Source organism: Protopterus annectens, chromosome 8.part0 (genome assembly GCF_019279795.1).
Source record: "Protopterus annectens isolate FY-2018-M chromosome 8.part0, PAN1.0, whole genome shotgun sequence".
Classification (NCBI taxonomy): domain Eukaryota; kingdom Metazoa; phylum Chordata; order Ceratodontiformes; family Protopteridae; genus Protopterus; species Protopterus annectens.
The window spans coordinates 996,230,502-996,254,705 of record NC_056741.1 but is presented as its reverse complement, the minus strand read 5'-3'; positions in this window follow the sequence as shown (position 1 = coordinate 996,254,705).

Below are 24,204 nucleotides of genomic sequence, written 5' to 3'. Positions count from 1 at the left end.
TTCTATAAGCTGGTTAAGCTGGAGAAGGCTTGGCAGTTCTAGCCAGCCGAGTTCTTTTAGATTAAGGCAGTGGTGTGTCCTATAGGGTGTGCCAGTTGCAAATCTGGCGATGTAATTACAGCAGCTGGAGAGTTTGCTAAGGTCAGATTTGCTAAGGCTAGTAAGCATAGGAGAGGCATAAAGAAGGGTAGAGAGAAGATGAGAGTGGGCAATGGCTGCTCTAGCCATTGGTGTTAGGAAGGATTTTATCCTGTATAGTGACCCAACTTTCTTGTTTATGGATTTAATGGTTTGATTAACATGCATGCCAAATCTAAGTTTTTATCAACAATTACTCCTAGGAGTTTTGTATAGGAGTCTGCGGAGATGATGGTGCCATTGTTAGATTTTATGGTAAAGGATACTGCTGAGGATTTACAAGTGGGTGAGAAAAGTAGTAGTTTGGTTTTGCTTGGGTTTAAGATCAGGGGACGATCAGAGAGACAGTTTTCAACTATGGTGAATGTATTCTAGGTTGTTGACAGTAGGTTTATTGGAGAGGTGTCAGAGCATACCAGTGTTGAGTCATCTGCATATTGAATGCAGGTAGCATCTGGGATGGCTGTGTGGAGATCATTAATAAAGATCAAAAAGAGAAGGGGTCCTAATATGGAGCCTGGGGAACTCCTATGGTATTAGGTAACAGGCAAGAGAGCTTGTTCTGCCATAATACAGCTTGTTGCCTACCATTGAGGTAGGCTTGGAACCAATGGAGAGCTTGGTTATCTAAGGATAAGGTTTTCTGTGTGTGGATGAGTAGCTGATGGTTAACTATATCAAAAGCTTTGGACAAATCCAGAAAGAGGGCTGAAGATATTTTGTTGTTATTGCGATTTTGGTTAATTACATTGGTGAAAGAAAGGAGGGCTGTGGAGGTGCTGTGATGGGGTCTAAAGCCATGCTAAGAGTTAGTCAGCAGTTTATTCTGAATGAGATAGTGCAGAAGTTGTTTGTGCACACACTTCTCCATGATTTTGGTCAGTGGTGACAATATGGCTATTGGTCTATAGTTAGACAGTCCTGTAGATATGCCACCTTTATGGAGTGGTATGACAAAGGATATTTTCCAAAAGGAGGGGATGGTGACTTCTGTTATGGTTCTGTTGATTAAGATAGAGATGGGGTATGCTATAGCATCTGCAGCTTTTTGCAGATATTCAGCTGGGAGAAGGTTGGCTGAAAGGGTAGTTGGCTTTAGTTTTTTCAGTAATGATTGGATCAGGGATATAGAGACCGTTTGGAGGCTAAAAGAGAGTAGAGAGTTGGGTATAGCAGTATTAACTATAGAGCCACTGGGAGTTAATTAGCTGGCTAGGGACTGGATAGTCTCTGTGAAGAAACTATTGAAGGTATTTTCCACTTCTTTAGTACTTTTATGGCTGGAAGCTGCAGAGGTAGGAGTGAAGGACTGACCCGGATGGAGGAGATTGTTTATACCTGCTCAAAACTTTTGAGGGTTGTTTTGATTATTCTGTTGTAGATGGCAGTAGTAGTTTTTTTTGTCAAGTAAGCTGGATTTTTTGTCTCATTCCTTAGCTGCTGGAAATTAATTTGGTCTAGAGGGGCTTTAGTAGTATACCACTTGGTCCATGCTTTATTTGTGAATATGATTTTGGATTTGGAGTCTTTTGAAAGCCATGGTATGATTTTTGTTTTAGTTCTAATTGAGTGTTTAGGAGCATATGAATCAAGTATGTTTAGGAATTTGGTATTAAAGTAAACAACAGCCTCATCCAGGGGAAGGTGTTTTAGCTCTGTCCAGTTACATAATTTGAGTTCAGATTGGAATTTTGTGGGGTTGAAGTTCTTCTTGCTTCTGACAGACTTGTAGGTGGGCAGGTGGGTGCTGACTGTTTTGTATTTAATTATATATGTAATAAGGTGATCACTAAGGTCGTTGGGGAGGGTCCCTGACATGTACATGTGGGGATGACTATTGATAAGTATCCAGTCAAGGATACTCTCTTTTTGGTTAGGTTTACCTAGTCTGGTGGGGGAAGATATGGTCTGTGAAAATCCATAGAGGTTAATATGGGTGGAGGGGGAGTCCGAGGAACATGAATTCCAGTCAATCAATATTGAAATCTCCCATAACAATAGTTTCTTGAGGGTATGCATCATTACTGCTTTACTCTACTCACATACTCACTGAACTACAGCCAACCCTTATATACAAATTAAACCAGGCTGATAATTATTAGATTGATAATAAATATATTATTAGATTGACAGGAAGGTTTCATAGGAGGTTACTAGGAAAATGGCCGTAGAGTCTTTATAAGCCTAGCCATCTAATAACCAGAGTACCCTTATAGACCATAGTTATGTTAGCAGATTGATTCTGTGTTCAGCACAGACTGCCCCTGTCCATGAGGGACATAGGTGTCACACCTGGATGAATTTACTGTCACCCATTCAGCTTTCAAGGCTGCACTTAAATAGGGCCATTGAGGAGCTCTGCTTCACATGGAGTTGGAGCTTATTCCAGAGGAGTGGCAATTGCTGGGAGATATATCTGTCCCTGCAGCATGTCTATTAATGTCACAGGCTAGGTTGCTATCCCTGGAGTGAGTTATTCTTGTTCCATTTCACTTGTGGATGTGCAGTGAGAGGGCTTTCAGTCTTTCCATGTATGTCATGTTTGTAGAGACCCTGGATTCTCTTGGTTAGAAACCCCTGTTGTCTTTCCAGTTGCTGCAGGTATCTACATACAGAAGAGAGCATTGTATTCAATTAGTGGTCTGATAAGGGTCAAGTACAGTAGAGCTATAACCTTCCTGGTCTTGGATGTGATGCCCTTATTTATGAAATGCACAATGTAGAATGCTTTTCTTACCACTATGGACACATGGTAATCAAAGTTTAGATTGCTTTCAACCTGTGTTCCCAAGTCTCACACCAATGAGTTTGAGCTTGGAGAGGTGCTATTGATATCATAATTAGCAGGAGCTACTTCTTTGCCAAATGGGAAAATGAGACATTTTTTGCTTTAAGTTTTAGTCCGTGAGTTTGCCACCAATCATTTGTCTGTGTCAGCCCTTTCTGTAATATGTCAACATTGTTGGGGGGACTCTATGATTGTGCCCAGTTTACAGTCTTCTGCATACTTGGTAAGCCACAGGCCATCTACCTTAGCCTAGACTTCAGAGAAATAGATTCCAAACAGTAGAGGGCCCAGAACAGATGCTTGTGGTACCCCACTGGTAACTGGTCTACTGGTGGAGGTGGACTCCCCAACTTTGACAGTGCGCATTATGTTGGTGAGCCAGTTTGCTACCCATCTGCTACCTATCTAGTAGTGTATGGGTTAATCCCCAGCTGGTAGAGTTTTTCTATGATAACTGAATGGGGGATTGTGTCAAAGGCCTTGGCTAAATCAAGATAGGCGGCACGTACTGTTTTGCCCTCAGCCATGGCTTTGCTGACATTCTCAAGAAGTCCACTAGGTTTAATAAGTAAGATCTACCATTGGAGAAACCAAACAGGGTGGGATAAAGGGTTTGAAGGTTGCCTATACCATTATGAATAAGGTGCATGATGATTCATTCCATGGCCTTGCAGATAAGGCTGGTTAGGTTTATGGGTCGATAGTTCCCAGGATGAGTTGATGGAAACTCTTTGTGCAAGGGGATTACTGTTGCTGTTCTCCACTCTGCTGGGACAAAGCCAGTTCTCAGGTTATGGTTAAAGAGAGTACTAAGTGGGTCTGTTAGGTCTTGTTTTAGATTGTTTAGTAAGTAGCTATGGATGTTATCTGGTCCCATACAAGCTAAGTTTTTGGCCTTGGAGAGTGCTTGTATGACCTGTTCTTTGGCGATACTTGGTAGAGGACTGGTGCTAGTAATACTTTGGGGTATGTCTGGTGGGGACAGGGGGGGGGGGTGAAGTTATTGCCAAATCTGTTGGTTAGCAGGTTGGCAGTTTCCTCAAAATCAGTGTTAGTGGTACTGTCCACTATAAATTTGGCATGCAGCTGGGCATTCCCTTTTAGGTTTTGGATGTAGCTAAAGAATGCCTTATGTTTGTCTTTAGCTAGGAATGGTAATTTAGACTCATAGCTTGCCTTAGAGGACTTAACAAGATATCTGATTTGCTTGTACAAGCTGTGGAGGGTGTTCTTCCTCTGTTAAGTAAGTTTCTCCCTGCTCTTAGATATCAGTTTCTTTCTTTTTTGTATAGCTTATTTATACTTACAGTCTACCAGGATGGCTTGCTTTTTTGGGAAGACCTGGTTTTGTTCTTGTTGGGTACAGCCGAGTCACTGCATTTGTTTAAGTGGCTGTACAGGTCATTTGTGTATTCCTCTGCATAGGAGTCATTGTTGGCTATGTTAGCAGGGGCTTTGAAACATTTTATATCATTACTTAGTAGGCAATAGTTTGCTTTGGAGAAATGTTTCATTTTTTTTTTACTCCTGTGGGGATGTCAGGTTTGATCTTTACTTCAAATGAGACAGATTTATAGTCTCACCTTACCATGAAGGGCAACACAAAGAGGAAAGTGCAGTGAACCCCCCCATGTTGGTGAGCACTAGGTCCAGGACATTTGAGCCCCTTGTGGGGGTGCAGACCAACTGTTCCAGGGCATTTGAATGAACAAGGTCCAGGAACCTCATAGTGATCGTGTTTGTGCTCATGTAAGTCACCCAGTCAATGGAAGGATAGTTGAAATCTCCCATGGCCAAAGTGTTTGGCAGTACACTGAGTGACTTTAAGAAGTCCAGGTAGGCAGTGTGCTTCTACTGGTTCATGGGAGGATGGTAGGAGACCTGTAGCTAGAGATGATGTGGAGGAGTATTTTAGATATAGTTAATTGGACCTGGAGTAACTCAAGAGAGTCATACTGTTTCACCAGTCTTGAGGTTTATTTGGATTTAATGAAGATGGATACACCTCCAGTTCTGGTTCTTTCATGCTCATTTGGGGTCTGAACGTGTGAATGGCATTGTAGCTTTGTACAGCTGGGGTGCTCTCAGTGTCCTTGATCCAAATTTCAGTGATTGGACAAATGTCAGCATCTTCCAAGGTGAAGAGTGTTTCCAGGGAGTGCAGTTTACTGTTTAAGCTCCTAGCATTAAGCAGCTTGACCCTAAGTTTTTCTTTAGTCGATTTCTATATGTCAAATGTTTTGTTGTTTGTACATTGCCTGAAAAAGGCATTATGGGGAGGCAAGCATTTTTGCCAGTATTGAAATCCTTGAAGAGACAGGTGAAGGCCATCTCTGGCAATGCAGCATGGGCTGTTGACCATGTTTTCCAAGGCAGACAGATACTGGATCCCCATGGAGTGACACCAGAAGCTATGCTAATTATTGAAATCAATCATTTTTTGTCTGTATTGTGGCATCATCCTTGGTGAAGGTAGAATGCTGCTTAGGGCTAGGATCATACCTGCCTGGGACACATAATCTGAGAGTTTGGTCATGTCTTTTTTCATATAGTCCAGAGAGGTACATCTCAAGTCATTCACACCAACATGTACTATGACAGAGTCATAACGGTACTTGTTGCTGATTTGATGGATCCTGGCACCTGACAGGCAGCTGACCGTGACCTTCTCCTTGTTCAATCTGATGAGGGGGGACATCTGTGTCTTTCACTATTGAGTTGCCTATGACGAGAACATTGGGTTTTGAGGTGTTTTGCCTTACGGGTTTAATTGTTGAGACACTGATATGTGTGTTGTTATGTGTAGTGGTGGATTCTATTCATGTACCAGCATGTTTATGTTGTTTGCACTTGGGAGGTCTCTGGTCTTTTGGTAGGCTCTTAGTGAGTACCGCCACGTATGTGGGTTTATGTGTTTTGACCTTATCTTGTGTTAGAGGGCAGCTGTGTGTGCTGACAACCTGTTGTATGTCTTGTATATTTGTTGTGTGTGAGGACTGATTCTAATTTCATCACAGTTACATCTCTCACATGCTATTTTTGATTGCTTTAAGAGCAAGTGGTTGTCAGTATACATGAGGCAATTACTACATTGCCTCAGGATGCCCATGTCAATCAGGCTGGCTGGAGAAATGGTGGGAAACTGTCCATCCATTATGGCAAGTATATATTGTAGTAACTAGTAGGGATAGGCTAGATGGACCAGGGTTTGCTTGTGAGACTAACATAGGTGGCTATTCTGTGGAGGGCTAAGGGTGAAATACTGCATCAATACCATCAATACCTGAGAATGCACAACTGAGTTGCTAGCTAGGTAGCGATATACAACTGTGTTGCACACAGAGAGGCAGTGGAGTTAAAGAGGGTTCTCTAGCAGATAGCAAGGGAAAATTGTGTTTCTAAGCATTTGCATTTGTGTTATAAATGGCAGCACTAAACCCTGCAGCATGGTGCACAGCTACACACAAATGTGTGGCTTAAACACAAGCCAAGTTAAACAGTTTTAACACAAATTAACCAAAAGAAAAGCCCAAAATTGAGCCTTTTTCCAGCAATCCCCAACTCAGATCGGTCCTGGGATTCACACCTCTGCCACAAGAGTGTAGGAGGGGCTTCTTAATGTAGGATGGCTGGTTTTAGTGCTCAAGTAATACCAAACAGCCTAGCTTCAGCATATCTGAATCTTGCCTATGCAGTACTAGAAATTCAAACTGCAGAAAAAACAGTCACAGCAGTAAAAACAGCATAAATGAAGCAGCGATTAAGCAAAATACAGTTCAATAAAGTGCAATGCAAGTTTAAAATATACTCATTTTTGTTGAACACAGTGGATGTTTTGCATTTAGTTCAGCTGTTTGAATGAAATCAGTTATGTGCCATCATCTACTGAATGCTGTTGTTCATTAGTAAAAGTTTAATTTGGTTCAGCATTAGAGATCTCATTGACCTTTGGTGAAGGTATCAAGCTAAAACAGTTAAGTGGAAAGACTGAAACTCAAAGACTAAAAAGAACAGAACATGTAAGACAGGAAACCCTGTGAAATAGATTGAAAATTGAGGTTGTACAGTAACAGACAAGATGAGCACATAATTAGATGCACAGAATTTAAGGTATGCAAAAGAAAGATGAGACAATGAGAAAAGCACATAGTCAAACTTCCATTGCAAGTCAGTATTCCAACATTTTAAATACAGCAAATAGGCATTCTTTGTAATATGTCATTTAGCATTGCAAATTTCAAAAATGTAACAAAAGTAAGCAAAGCTCAACAGATTCGCTTCTAAAAAAATATAATAAGCCAAATGGCAAAATTTAATGGATGTTGCAGTGGTAGTCTTGTCACCTCACAACAAGAGGCTCTCCAGTTCAATTCTCAGCTGGTGTGCCTTCTTTGTGGAGTCTACATGTCCTTCCTGCATTCGTATGGGTTTTCTCTGGGTGCTCCGATTTCCTCCCATGTTTCAAAGACATACATCTGGAGCTGTTCTCCCCAGGCCTCTGCTGAAAAATTGGCTTTGTTCCAAGTCAGACTTTCCTGGTAAACAAATGTTAAATAAAAATTAAACAAAAAATTATTAATCAGTTATTTGTAACACAGATGCAAAGCATGATCAGTAGGGTAAAGTAAGAGCACACAATCACTGTTGCTGTACCAGTGTCACAGTCATCAAAAGCCATATAACCAGCATCCAGAAACCTCCAAACAAAAGACAAATTTCCTACTTTGATAATCTTAGTCTATTTTATGCAACCCAAACAACTGTATAATAGCTGAGAATGTCTTTACCTGAAACACAATAAAAGTAATGGTCCCCAGTCTTTTTCCAGAATGGAAGATGCTTCCCTTCAATTTCCCGGTTCAGCTCTATGTGCTAGACCTCCTCTCGGTGTTCACTCATCAAAATGTGTTCAAAGATTGTCATTGATATGTCTGCACCGGTGTTCATACAAAAATGATTCTTAACATTTAAGTCTCTGTCTTAAACTCTCCTGTATTGTGGGGTGCTATGTTTGCGATTGCTGCAGGTTATGTCACTGATTTCTACCAAACATACATGCTTCATCCTATGACCAATATTTCAGATTATTCCTTATAATTCTGGTGGTGACTAATAAAGACTTGGAAATTTCAGAGAACAAAAAATTAGCATCACCAACCAGATAAACAAATAAGTAAAAAAGTGCTCAATTTGCAGTTTAACTGAGTCAATGTCATTTTGCCTTTCTGTCGGTGAGCTTATATGCAGATTGTGGCAGTGTCTTAGTGAAACACAATACTGCATTTGTTTCAGAATGCTTATGTATCAACAATTGTGTACTGATGAAGGAGAAGTGATGTAGTGTTGCTGTGAAGCAATACTGGACAAGGCACTTCAGTCTTACTATGCATGGTACTTGCTACAGTAACATGATCAAGTGATAATAATGCCTTACTCAGATTGCTTATTTATGTGCCCTATTGCATTTGTAAATGTCTAAGAAAAGTGCCAAGAGCAAAAGAACAATTTCAGCTTATTACAATTTCAACTTACTTAAAACTGTTTAGTAAGCTTATGAAGAACAGCCCATTCCATTAATGATTTATTTCTGAATGCGATGAGTAGGAGGATAAATTTAAATCACTCTCACCAAATAAAAGGTGGTGGTATGGGCTATAAATTCACCCAATTGACATCAAATAATATGTGACATGTAGGAGTGTGCTCTCTTGATCCACGCTGGATCAAGCCAGCTTGAACTTAAATATGTATAGTAGTGTGCACTTCTATATTGGATAATAGCCATCACGGCCACATCTAAATAAGTTTTATAATGTGCAGCTGCAAAACAGGTTAACAATTAATTGCACCTCATGGTTTCACCCTTCTTAGATGGAGCACAGTGCCTTTCAGTGTAATATTAGCAAGAGTAATTGAAACTTGTCCAAAAGTATTTTGCATACTAACACATAGACATTATTTCCTGAGTGACTTTCTAATACTAATAGACTCTGCCACCAGCCAGACTACATTGGAAAAAACAAGAATACAAATTGCTATTTACTCTTGAAATAAAATATCCTTGAACTATATGAATGATAGCATTTGGTTCTAAGCAGTCAGTCCTTGATAGTCAGATACCAAACAGTTATCAGCATACCAAATTAATGCACAAAACCTTAAGCTCATAAATAAACAATCTGTCACAAACATCTAGAAGAGAATAATAAATGTTATTCCTTGAAATACAAAAAGAAGGCATTCGACTTGGGAAATTAGTTATGCAGATATAATCTTGAGCAAGAAATTTAAAGTAAAAGTTTAGAGCAAACCATTGACATAACGTATTTAGTCAAGATATTTATTTATTGACATTAGTGGTCACCCTAACTGCCACTAATCTTCAAAATCAGACTAGATCTGTAAATTCCTTATAGACAACTGTATCTCTTAGTAACTGATCCAGCAGGATAACCCATCAAGTCTCTTCAGCTAACAGTCTCAGTCTCTCTTTGTATACGAGTCTCAGACATGATCTTATGTGCCTTCAGTTGTAAAATTGTATGATGCTTTTTTTCTCCACAGTAAAATATTTCGGGGGGGGGGGGGAGTACAAAGTCCCAAATAAGTAATATACTTTGATCTAGTGTAGCACCTTTGAATCAGGATGCAAATAATGAAAATGTATGCAGAGATAGTTAGTTTCCTTTTCAAATTGCAATGCAGACTCACATTCTTTATACAATTTCATTCCACCCTTCTTTTGAATATTTCATATTTATAGCAATTGTAAAAATAATGAAAAATATTTTACTTTTATATTTTAAATAATTGTTTATGATTACTTATAAGTTCATAGGTTAATAGGTGTCTACTAGACTTTTGACAACTATGGCCTTTATAAGCATAGCCATGCAATTCAAATGTGACCCACAAGTTTTATGTTTCAGACACTTACATACAGGGTGACTATTGGTCATGACATGATTTACTGGCTGCCTCTGTTTATCAGAGGTATAGGCCTCAGACCAAGGTGACATTTTTGATTTTCCATCCAATTACCCAGATTATGCTTAAATAGGGTTAGGAAGGTAATTTGTTTCACATGGATGGGGGGGCCTACTCTAGAGAAGTGAATTCTTTAAGATATATATTTGCCTCTCCAACATGTCCTATTTATGTCACAAGGAAAATTTAGGTCTTTGGATCTAGTAGTTCTGATGGTATTTGTTTTATGCATGTGGAAAAGGTTCATCAGAGCAGGGTTCAAGGATGCCTTGTAAGTCAGGCACAGGTAACCTCTCAGCAGTCTGTAGGAGACTAAGTACAGAGATAGGGATTTAAGGTGATCTGCATAGGGCATTGTATTTATACCCTGTATTCTTCTTGTAGGGATCCTTTGTGTATGTTTCAGTTATTGAATGAGTCTGGTCTGGTGCATACTGAAGTGGCCATTATATTCTATGATGGGCCAAGAACAGTGATATGAAGACTTCCCTGAATGTAGATGTCATGCCCTTACTTATAATTTGAGCAACATAGAAGGATTTGCTTACTAACTTGGCCACATGCTGGTTGAAGTCTAAGTTGCTATCTACATGAGTTCTCAGATCCCAGACTAGTGAGTCAACTCTAAGTAATGTTTTATTGATGATGAAGTTTCCTGTGGTGGCCAACTTCCCAAAAGGTGCCATAATGCATTTGTTGGCATTAAAATTGAAGCCACAGCTCTGGCACTATTCATTTGTCTGTGTTAGATCTTTCTGTAGGGTGTCTGCATCTTGGGGGGAGGGGATTCTATGACTGCTCCCAGTTTGCAATCATCTGCAAACTTGGTTAGGCAGAAGACTTTGACATTGGGTTTTACTTCTGAGAAGTAGATGCCAAAGAGGAGTGGGCCCAGCATGGAATCCTGAGGGCCTCCGCTGGTTACCAGCCTCTTTGTGGAGAGGTCTCACTGAAACTAAACTTCTGGGTCATATCCATGAGTCAGCTGGCTATACAGTGCATTATATAGAGGTTTATGCCCAATTCCATACATTTTGTTAACAATGCTTGAGTGGGGTATTGTAGCAGTTGCCTTGCCAGATCAAGGTAGGCAGTCTGCACCATTTTACCCTCATCCATTGCCTTGAAGACTCTTTCAAAGATGTCCACCAGATTCATTAGGCATAATCTTCCTTTGTTGAAGCCAAACTGGGACAGATCTAGTGACTGGAAGTCTCCAATGTCTTTGTTGATCATTTCCATGATAATTCTTTTCCATGGCTTTACAAATAATTTTAGTCAGACTAATGGGTTTGTATTTTCTGGGGTATGTTGATGGTCTGCCGTTATGAAGGGGGATGACCAATGCAGTCCTCCATTTTCATGGTACAAAGCTTGTTTTGATACTATAGTTAAACAGTGAATCCAGTAGCCCTGATAAGGCATATTCTAGACTATTCAGAAGGCATCATGGGATACTCTTGCAGCCAAATGAGGTTGTGTTCTTGGCCTTAGTGATCTTAACCAGGACATGCTCTCTACTTATATTTGGAAGGGTTTTATCAAGGGTATTTCCTGGGTGGGGGGCTGGGTGTGAGTAGGGGATAAAGTTGGAAATGAATTTGACAGCCAACAGATTCATTATATCACCAGGCTCAGTGAATGTGGCACTATTAACCACCAGTTCAGCACACTGCTGTGTGCTGCCTTTGAGATTTCTGACTGAAGAAGGCCTTATGATTGTTTTTTGCCTGGGAAGTTGTTTTGACCATGAAATTGTCTTTATTGGACTTAATTAACCCTCTTACTTGCATATTTATTTTGATGAGAAATGTCTTATCTTTATAAGAATTACACTTCCTGATTTTATCCATGATTTTTTTCTTTTGTTGTATATCCTGTTTAATGTGAGATGCCACCGGGTGGTTTGTTTTTAGACTTAATTTTGGGCCTATTTCCGGTATGTACAGCAGTCTTTATGCAGCCATTGACATGGCTGTACAGGCTTTCTATGAACAATTCTGCTTAGGCTGCTGTGTTCTCTGAGTTTGGTAGGGCATTGCATTTTGACAAACTATCACTTAATAAAAGGTAGTTTGCCTTTGAATGTTTCATAACTGTTACTGGGTTTACTAGGATTACCAAGTTATTTTGATTTGAAAGGAGATGGCCTTATGGTCAGACCTTATCAAGGATCACGTGACATTGTTGGAGGGTGCAGCATTCTCCCATATTTGTAACTATGAGGTCCAGTATGTTGGAGCATCTACTGAGCGTATGCAATAATTGGTCAAGGGTGCTTGCATTTAAAAAGTACATGAATAGTTCTGCCTAAAAATTTGAGGCCATACAGGATTCCCAGTCTGTTGAGTGATAATGAAAGTCCCCCATGTATAGGGTCTTCAGTTGGATAGTAAGTGTCTGCAGTAGGTCTAAGTATGCACTATGAGTTTCTTGGGACATGGAGGGTGACCTATAGCTAGCTAGGCTATGGTACAGGATTTTATTTAAGGTGATCTGCATGTGGAGAAACAACAGTGCGTCATCCTGTTTACCAAACTAGAGGCATGTTTGTTTTTGATGGATATCGATCACTGCACTTTTAGCCCCATCTGTCCATTTACTGGTCTAAAAGAGTGGAAGGCACTGAAACCTTGCACTACTGAGGTACTCTCTGAAGCTTTAAACCATGTCTCAGTAACTGCACAGATATCTATATTCTTGAGGGTGAGGAGGGCTTGCAGGAAGTTTCTTTTTTGTTTAGAGTCCTGGCATTGCGCAGTAACATCTTGAGGTTCAGATGAGTTTATTTTAATATGTTTGTAGGTTTGTTAATTTGGCATTGCCTAAAAATGCTCTATGGGGGTAGATAAAGTTTTACCCAGTATTTGAAAGCCTAGAAAGAGTAGGAGCAGACCATGTCCTCCCATGCTGACAAATATTGGATTCCCTAAGAATAGCACCATAAACCCAGACACTTTGTTCTAATCAATCATGTTTTATTCATATTGTGGAATTATCTTCAGTGAAGATAATATGCTGCTCAATACTAGGCTCATACCACCCTTAGACACATAGTCTAAGAGCTCTATAAAGTTTTCATATAGTTCAGGGAGGTATGTCTCAAGTCATTTGCACCTACATGGACTGTGATGCAATCACACTGAAACCTGTGGTGTAATGACTTGAGTGTATGTGTAATTTGAAGGATCCTGGCTCCATATGGGCAGATAACTGTTATCTTCTCTTTGTTCAGCCTGGTTAGAGGGACATTAGCATGTCTTCCAATGTTGTCCCATATGATTAGAGTCCTCTAGAGCCCTGGGAATTGTGTTTACTTGACTTATTGGCTTTGTATTTGGGGCTGCACTGAGTTTGGCTATAAGTGTGGTTTTAAGTCTTTTTTTTTGTTGACATTTGGATTTGCTGATGATATGCTTTACCAATGGGTGGTCTAGCAGATCTTTGTTGTTTGGAAAAATTGCATTTAAGTGCCTCAGCATATGTTGGTCTATGCGTGTTGTGTGTGCTATGTGTGGTGGGTGTTGTGTGCATGCTTTTGACAACCTGATTTGTGCTTGTATGTAAGAGCTTAGCCTCCAGTGACATTTTGTAAGGATTAAGTGGTTGTCAGCAAACATGAGGCAAATGCTACAGTGGCTCAAGACATCCATAGCCTACCCAACAAGATGGCTGCAGAAAAGTTAGGAAACTGCATATCCATGTTATCTGGTCCTTTAATTGGTGAGCTACAAGGATGTGACATACTGAAGTTTACAGAAAGATATTAAGGGTGCTTTATTGGCCAGAGATGGCTACAAAATACTAAATTCTACTAAATGTAATGGTATTGCTACTCAACATACAAAACATCTGCTCTAAACGTGTTGGGGCACAATGTTTTTGCTCTGTACTTACTGTTTTAAAATGTACAGTTTCATGCACAATTATATAGGAAAAAAATGATTTCTAAGTGTTTTCCTTCTTTATAGGGCACTACTAACCACAGCTGTGTAGTGTGCATCTCTGAGCAAATGTGCCAAATTTATACCAGCAATGGAAAAAAAGGAAGCTGACTATTGAGCTCTCTGGCCAACAAAATGACTAAGCTTGATCCCTTTTGTATATTTTAAAACTCATCTAGACCAGGCAAACACTTCCTAGTCATCCTGATTTAAAAACATAGTAAAAAGACTTACAAAAATGCAATGCTACTACAAACAACGTAAACAACTAGTTGTAAATCTCTTACAGAAGGCAGTTTCAATGTCAACAGTCTAATAGCAGCAACAGTAATAGGACAATCACTTTTTAACGAAAAATATCAGTGAAATGAACAAATAAAGCAAGGAAACAGCAGTGATTACTTAAAATAAGTTATATAAGTGTGATCTATCAATGCAAAGTTCATAGATTTGCCTGGATGGCACTGGATGCAAATAAAACAATTCTGGAACACAGGCTAAGGTGCCAAGTTATGCTGGGCTCTGTGGAAATGAGTTAAGAGCTTCTCAAATGTGCTGAATTTTTACCAACACTGAAAAAAAACAGAAGTCTAACTAGTGAGCCCCCTGGCCAACAAAACAATGACACTTTGCCCCCTTAGTGTGTTCCCCAGCTCAGCTAGACAAGGCAAAACTTCCTGCCACAAGATAAATAATCTTAGTTCTCCTAATGTAAAAGCACAGTAAAAGGAATACCACATGTGCAATGCTACCAAAAACAAACTCAATGCCACCTTAGTACAGCTCTTAGTTTACTTATCCTGCATTTCCTTCTGAAAGGGCAATAACATTTTCCTGCTTATTATAGTTCTTTTATATTTCACCCTTATTTCTAAACTCAAGCAAGTTTTCTGGACCAACCCTGAAGAAACATAGCTGGGGGAGAACATATAGCTCTAGTAACACATCACAATTATTTGTTTTGAAAGACTGACTAAGCATTTTATGCTTTTTGCTTCCATACCTGCCAACCATCAGGCCTCCCCAGTCAGACTCAAGGTTATCTGAGAGAGTTGTCTGGGGATGGGACATCTTTCAGGCACCCATAAGGGTTGTTTGTGTCATTGATGGCATACCAGCAGTGAGGAATATTTGTTTGTATGACCTAAACTCCTTTTCCAAGTATGGTGTGACCTGTATCACAACTGTAGCCACTACACCTTTCTGCAAAAATTAATAATACAGTGTAAATGGTTGATGAAGGGTATCATCAAAACCATGCACAGCCCAGCTCATGAGCCTGCCTCCTGCCTTTGAAGGAAAGCCAGTGATCTACCTTATCCCTCTAGGACAGGCACAGCCATCTTCTTTGACAGGTCCATCAATCACCCATACTCCTAGCTGAACTTAGGTCCCCTTGGCTATAATCAAGAATTTATCTCTGGCTAAACTCTACATTTTTTATAATAGGGTAGAATACTTATTCCATTTCTACTTGGTATATAAGCATGCCCCATATAATTGTCCATTGGGTAACTCTGTGTGCTACTTTACCAGTTGGGTACATTATGGCTTTATTTCCCTCCTTACTGAACTTTTCTCACTGGTCTCAAGTTTTGCAGTGCACTTCTTCATTTTGTTCAGTGACTGGCCAATAAATACTTTGTATAAGCCTACTTTTTATGTTTTCTTTAATTAAATGGACTGAAGCAGTAATATCACAGGTTATGGTTAAAAGTACATGTCGATAGACTATTGGAATTACCAGAAACCACAACATGTCTCCAGCTAGCATTATTTCAGGAGCCATTTCTGTCTAATGACCTTTTTTTCTAGTATATAGGTTGATGTAGCTCTTGAAGATTGTGAACCTATCTTCATTATCTCACTCAGATTATGTAAAGTGGGATCTGTGAGTTTTGTCAATCTCAACACTATTTTTGTGATCCTCTCTGGTTTCCCTTCCAATAGAAGCCTGGCATTTATTGACAACTGTATCTCTGATTTGGCTTACTGCTATCAACCATCTTTTCTACTGAAATGACTTCTTTCTGAAAAGCCAGTAAGGCTTAGGTTCAGGCATTATGCTACTGCCTAGCACTTTTCTTAAGGCAGTCACATCTCCATGCTTTGTTGGTGGTGTTGAAATTGGATCTGTCTCTTCCTGCTACCTTTTCTATGTGATCATTTGTGATCATCTACATGCCTGGCTGTACATAATTGCATTTCCACAAAGTACTGTCTCATCAAAGTCATTGCTTATTACAATCCTTGTTGGATAACATCAGACACTGCCATCTGCTTGCCTTCCTGCCCCTTGCCAAAATCCAAATGAACCTTGGCTAATAGCAGTTGGGAAGGTGTCCCTCTCATGGTCCTAACTGGAGTGCTAAATTCAGACAAGAAACGGCCATAAATTGTCTTTTTTGTGAACATTCTTTGTTTGAAGGTTTTCTTAGTATTCATTTTAGTTTTGGTTGTTTATTTGCCATAATTTGAGTGGATTACCTGTTGCAGTTATGTCTGATTTAGTATCCCTGTTAGCAATTATTTATCTACCCTTCACAAGTATAGGGAAAAGCTAATTTGATTATCTTGAACAGCTCTAGTTTTAAGACAATATAACAGTATCAGAGCTTTACCTTTGTTAAATCGTTCACATAGCATTTGGTATCCACCCTGCCATTCTGGACTTGTAGGCCATAGATACTCCTTCTGGTAATGCTCAAAATATTTTACTCCATGGCATTGACATACACATGAGCCAGTGTTTTACCCTTTGCAACTTGCTGTGAAAGTTTAGACTATCTCCATGGGTTCTCTTATTTCCATATATCAATATATATAGTGCTGGGTGCTCTCTGTTTTATGAGTCCTGCTTGCTAGATAGGTCACCCTTTTTTCCATTTCCTCAGCAGTGGTGTAATCCCCAGCTGTTAGCCAGAATGTCATATTCACAGGCAATGTATTGAGTGTGTGCTCTGTTATTGTAAGGTCTTTCAACATTTTAAATGTAGTAGCTTGTCCTCCACTCACACATCTATGGAAGAAAGTGCTTATTTTGCAGTGAAATCATTAACACTGACCTCTGACTTTCTTTTATGTTCAATAAACATTATTCCTTTGAGCTTCAAAGCTAAGTTTAAAATATTCAAATAAATTGTGCTTAACACTGCATAACTACAAGTCCATATCAATCAATTTAGTTAATTTACTAAATGTTTTATTCATGGGCAGAGGAGTTAAAGTCCTCTTGCTCTTCATCAGTTTGGTGTTGATATAACACTCCCTCAAATGCTTGAACAAAAATTTTACGGCATTCTTTTTTTTTCTACTCAGGAAACAGTTTAACAATTACCTTTTTTGGGGCTGAATTTTTACCATCATTATGCAAGTGCTTTTGATTAAAGATGTGCACTTCCCTCTCACGTCAGTGCTACTTCCTCATTCTGTAACTCCATCCTTATGCTTCCATTCTTCATGTGCAAATTTGAGCATTCTCATTCTATCTTCTGCTTCAAGCGGTTTCATTTCCAGCCCTAACTCATTTTTTTCAGTTCAATTTATAATCTGAGATTACCTGGGGATGGATTGAATTGCTTTGCTGCATGCTCCACACTCATAGCCATTATCGAGCTGCAAATGTTCACGACTAAGGCTTAACTGTACACAAGGAGACTATCATATTATTCTTGATCACACTAACACATGAGATTCACTTTGCATTGTACTCTCCACCACTCACATTTATTTTTCATAGTCCATAGATCAATTATTTTCTGTGATCCCCCCCAATGCCCACTGACTATCAAGCCTCTCCTCCATCAGACAATGCTCACTCATTCCTCTGCCCCAGAAATTTCTCCCAGTGCTGAGGTGAGTGCTGTCTGAAGTGAGCTTATTCAGGCAACCATTTTTTGATCTCACCAGCATTCCAGCAATAGAACATTTAGATGGTTTAACCCCACACCTTGTGTGGGCAGACATACAAACAGCATCACCATGGTAGCCCACAATTACCTCGCCTTGAGAGTGCACACTTCCATGCACTCATGATGTGATCTTCAACCCATTTGTGACTTAATGAGGTTAATGCCTACCACCAAGCCATGCTCTGTATCACTGCTCCTCCTCCAAGTGAAAGTGGCAGTGTGTGTGGCTGACTATGTCCCTCTTACCCCCAGGATTGTCCCACCCATTCTTCTTGCCAGTTCCATCATCCACCTAAGCTGCTGGTAAAACTAGGACCATCTGGGCTGTAGTCAAAGCTTTATCTATCTGCATCATAGCGCTATCTCCACATTACTCATTTTTGCTTGTTTCTTAGCTGCTCTGAAAAATAAAATAACTGCTATAAAATATATGCAACTGTATATTTATATTGTAGCTACAAGGGTACATATGCTCACTGTGTGCAAAACTATTTTGCAGGCCATAGAAGTCCATTGAACATTATGTCCTGATGTCCTCACTGCTGCCAACCAAAAATATATGATCAATGAGCACATATATCATACCATTGCCACCTAAAGTATGTGGTGAATGATGAAAACTCTTCAGTAGAATCATCTTCCCCCTGAATTTTCATATGATGCATAGGAGTTTCAATGCTATTTTAGTCTAATGGCCATACACATCTCACTTTACTTCTTTTTTAAGGATGGAGAGGCCAGTTAGTTTCAGAGATGCATTTGAGAGCCCCAATCCAGTTGTTCAGGTTTAATTTAAATAATGATATAAAATTACAATGTTCTTCCAGACGAGGAAGTTTATTACAGAGAAGGTGAAGACATTGGGTGATGAATCTATCTTTTGGTTGTTTTCGGTTTCCCCTGGTAATGAAGGTCCAGTTCTGTGGTTTTAGTGTTAGCTGAGTTGTTTGTCTTGATGAGATATAGCAAGTCATGGACCACAGAATCTCTCTGGTGTGGTAAGATAAGTACAAATCACTCTTCAGGAGTTTATATGACACAGAGGACAGGTACAGGGCTTTTAGTCTTTTATCTGCCAGAGATCGTTTTGTTGGCATTGAGTTTTTTGAGATGCCATTGGAGATATACAGTGAATAGAGCACTGTATTATATTATGGGTCTGATCACTTCTGTAAATAAGGTGACAATAGTATCTTTGGATCTGGATAAAATATCTTTGGCTACTAGTTGGGCTAAGTACAAGGATTTCTTGACAACACTTGTCAAATGATGATTCATATGTAGTATTGCCACCAGCCTGACAATACTGGCAAACCAAGAAAACAAATTATGATGTAGTGCTATTTGTTTTTATTTTATTTTTGCTTTTAGTTACCAGCTTTGTTTGACTGGGTTTAGTCAAAAAACCTTTTTCAGCACAGACCAAGGGAAAAAAGCTTCAACATTTTATAGACATTTTTTTAAAAAAATCATAAATATACATGAACAGACATTAAGTAATATCCATTACAAAATCCACATAAATGTGCTAATTAGGCTATATTCATATGTAATAAAGGTGACTGATATAGATCAGAGCATGTGTATGTACCTTTAAGAAGCATTTCCAGATGTAAGCACATGCATATAAATACAGAGCATGTGCAGGCAGCAGTGCCATTTTAAGAGAACAGACAGAGTGTTAGCATGTATGAGTGTGGTAGTCAGTCTGTTTATAAGTTTAAGTTACAAAGCCTCATTTCTGATGTGCTTGTGTGTAATAAAGCTGCTTGAACAGAACCCAAGAATGTTTGTCTGTTTTATCCTGACCAGATGAGCAACATGGTATCAGAACCGGGATTAGAAGAGTTACTTCTTAGAGCCATAAGGTGCAGAGTTGAAGGTGAAGGCAGACTAAGCAGGTTGAGTGAAATGGAGCACAGACAAATGAAAAAGGGCCAGAAATGAGCTAAAGGTAAAGAAAACTGCACAAATTATTTATTTCACAAAGAACATGAAATGACATATTTATAATTTACAAAATACATTATTAATCAAACAAGTAGCACAAAATGTATTATTAAGCAAATGAAAGGCACAAACCACATTATTAATTAAACAAAATGTTCAAATCCACAATATTTGATAAAACTAGCAAAACTATTCATATGGAGCTCAGAATTACCTTTGGTTTGCATAACAAGCATGTTTAGACTAAAACGGGCACAAGAAAAGGATAATGAGCACGATAAGGGAGTAAAAAGGCATAACAACTACAATAAAAGGTCAGCTTAAGCTTAAAGAGCAAGGCAACTGCATGTGTTTTAGTAAAAGACTGTGTCTGGGCACAAACTACTATTTTGTATTGTCTGAAGCCATTCAAATCATAACTAGAGTTGTTCAAAGTATCTCAGAGTGTGCAAAGTGTTTGCAGAGTATGTTCTTCATTATAGTGCTACTATTTCAAGGAGTTTGCTGTGTGCAAAGTACAGTTATATTGCAAAGTGCAGTCAAAGTACAGCATTTCAAAAAGTTTCTTGTGCTGTGTGCTTTTATTCACAGAAAGCTGCCATTTCAGAGTGTTTCTTGCACAGTACAGAGTTATTTTGCAAAGTACAGCTATTTTGAAAGGTTTTTGTGGTGTGTACAGTTTATTTGCAAAGTGCATTCATCTCAAAGTGTTTCTTACTATTAGTTTTTCCATTGTGTACAGTTTATTCATAAAATACAGTAATTTTGAAGTATTTCTTACACTGATAATGAGTAGTTTCATAAAGTACAGCGGTTTCAAAATAAAGTGCCATGATTTCAAAGTGTTCTTGTTTTACAGAGACTTATTCGGCAAAGTGCAGTTATTTCAAAGAGTTTGTTGTGCTACTGGGCATAATTACAAATACTGGCATAAAGTTTGGCATATATATTTGTGTGTATGTTTGCGCATAATTTCAAGCACCTTCACTACTGTGTGCTGATATGGCAGAAGCATTTTTCAGACCAAGTTCACTTGTGTTTGATCAGAATATAACAGAAACTTGGAGAATATTCGATCAGGAATATGATATTTTTATACAAGCAGCTTTTTCTAATAGAGATGCAAATACGAGGGCATTCATTTTGTTTAACTTAGCTAGGTCAGAGGCTATTGAAAGACAGCATTCATTTTTGTATGCATCAAAAGTATATGCAGGAGAGGGAGAAAACCGTCATATTGTGGTACCAGCTGAATCAAGGGAGGAGCCAAGTGCTTAAAATGTAAATTTAGAGAAATGTGCAACCCCCAGACAAATGTTACATTAGAGAGGCACTTATTTTATACATGAGACCAAAAGCCAGGTGAAACGTTTGCAGCTTATATCACTGACTTGAGAAACAAAGCTAAAATGTGCAGATTTGGTGACTTGAAAGATGATTTAATAAAGGACAGGCTTGCGTGTGGTGTTAATACTGCTGCAGTGAGAAAGATATTGCTTCGTGACAGTGATTTAACATTAAGCAAAGCCATAGAGATTTGTCAAATCTATGAGGTCACAGGTATGCTTACAAGTGATAAAAGCATAGTTTCAGCAACCTCTAGAGCAAACATAGACGGCATGTAACACGTGGCAAGCAGAAACAGGCCTAAGCACATGGCAGCTGCCACCCCTGCAGGCTCTCCAAGGAGAACCTGGAGCTTTCTAGCAAGTTCCAAGACTAGCTTAGTAAAAGGAGCATGCTCAATACAGTATAAGAGTGAATCAGCAAAATTCAAGTCAAGTCTTATTGTTAACTGCCATAATAGTGGTGCCAACCATGACTCTAAAAGAAAAAAAAGTGCTTAGCATTTGGTCAACAATGCCAAAACTGCAAAATATAGAATCATTTTCAAAAGTTTTGTAAATCAGGCAAGCCTCATTCAGTTATTAAGAAAGGTCACTCAAAAAGCCAGTTAATCATATAGAGAAATGCAACCCTACTTTCTATATAGATAGTGAATCAGTGGTCAGTGAAAAGGTTAATGCAGTAGATTTACTGGCAAAGAACAAAGTATTTTGTACTGTCCTGATCAATGGTAAACCCACAGAGCTCAACATAGACACTGGTTCAAAGTGTAATGTAATGTCATCAGAAACATTTGCTAAAGTGAGGGCTAGAGAGCAACTTAATTTGGTCAATTGTGCAAAGCTTGTTGCTTATGGAGGTGAAGAGATTCAAACTGAAGGTTCAGTAGTGCTTTCATGCTATTTGGCTGGGAACAGTTATAGCTTGCAATTTTATGTGGTCAGAAGACCCATGCAGTCATTATTAGGTCTCAGACAGTTCATGAATTAAACTGCTTTCTTTTGCCAAAGAAGTCCATCATGTAAGCAGATGTCCCAGTTCAAGCTTTACCGACACAATTTTCTCAGTATGCTGATGTTTTCAATGACAAGCTAGGCAAACTTCCAGTTTTGTACTCCTTGAAAGTAGACCCAGAAGCCAGTTCAGTGGTCAGACCAGCAAGAAGAGATCCAATAGCTATGCAGGTCAAGGTCAAAGTCCAGTTAAACAAAATGGTGCAGCAAGGTGTGATTTGTCCAGTCACAGAACCACCTGAGTGGGTACCTTCCATGGTCGCTGCTCATAAGAAAAAGTCATATGAAATCATAATATGCATTGACCCAAGAGATTTGAGCAAGGCATTAAAAAGACCTCATCATCCCATGCGTACATTCGAGGAGATTGTAACCCTCATGCCAAATGGCACTGTTTTTCCTGTCTTAGATGCAAAGAGTTCATTTTGGCAAGTGATGCTTGAGCTGAAATCTTCACTACTGACTACATTCAGTACCCCATTTGGTAGCTACAGATACATCAGGATGCCTTTTGGAATAAATTCCACCAGTGAAGTCTTTCAGTGTGCAATGGAGCAAATTTTTTCAGGCTACCCATGTGCAATAATAGTTGAAGATTTACTAGTTGGAGGTAATGGTGAAGCAGAGCATGACAGAAACTGCAGGAAAGTTCTGGATAGAGCATGTGAAGTAAATTTAAAGCTCAGTCCTCTGAAATGTAAGTTCAGACTACTGGAAGTTACTTACAGTATGTAGGTCATTTATTTACCAGTGCAAACTTATGGCCAGATCCTTCCAAGCAAACAGCCATTCTTGAGATGCCAGCTCTACAGCATTTTCATAGGTCATAGGTTCATAGGTTGGTACTAGGCTATCGGCCATAGGGCCTATACAACCTAGCCATAACAATTCCCTGGCTATTTCTTCCCACAGTATTTACTTCCATTTCCTTTCTTGGTCTAATTAACTATTTGGGCAAATTTATCCCTGACTTTAGTGAGTTATCAGTACCTTTAAGAGAGCTGACATGCAAAAATGTTGCATGGTCATGGTTAGAACAACACCAGAGAACATTTGATAACCTTAAACACAAATTGCTAACCCACCTACATTAAGATATGATGTCCACAAACCAATAGTTCTTTCCTGTAATGCTTCAAAGTTCAGTCGTGGCACAGTTATTCTTCAGGAGGGCAGACCTGTTGCCTTTGCATCTAGAACTCTTACCGAAAATGAGATGCAGTATGCTCAAACTGCAAAGGAACTTTTGGCAATTGTGCTTGCATGTTCGAAGTTTCATGATTATATTTATGGCAGAGGAATCCAGAAAGAAACTGAACATCACCCTCTAGTCCCTATTTTAAAGAAGCCTATGCATTCCACTCCAGCAAGACTACAAAGAATGATGCTCAACTTGCAAAAGTATAATTTCAAAATGGTCTATACAAAACGCAAACTTCTTTATCTGGCTGATAGCTTATCCAGATCACCCAGAAATACCATGGAATGGCTTGATGCAGAAAATTTTGACTTTGATGTCATGGACGTGCATAATGTTTCTACCACAAGACTTGATGAGCTAAGAGATCATTTATTTATTTATTTATTTATTTACAGTTTGTTTGCAATGATGGTCCATTGGGCCACGAGGAGACCATTTTCAATGGAGTCCTGGGGAGAAAAGCTCTAGAAAAGTACAAATTTTACAAACTGCAAAATTACAAACTTGCAAAAATTAAAATATGAGACTTAGAAAAATCCAAGATAATAACAGTTGCAGTAAAGTGACATTTGAGGGAGCAAATTAGTATAATGTATGAAAAAAAATTATTTACAAACTAATTAAGATTCTTGTAAAATATGGTAATTTTTAGAGTTTGTTATTAGGAATTATAAGTCTAAAAGAGGCTATTAGCAGATGTACTGGCAATATAGAGAACTATAGTTAAGGAGGTTATGTAGGATGGGAGCAATAGCATTCCCATTGTGAGGTTAGGTGTGAGTGAAGTAAAGTTTTAAAGATAGAGAGACTGTTAGTGGTACGGATAAGAGGTGGGATAGAATTCGAGTGGTGTGCTAGACAAAATAATAGAAGATGTTTGCCTGGAGGATGGGCAGGTTTATGTAATTCTATTAGATTTTGGAAG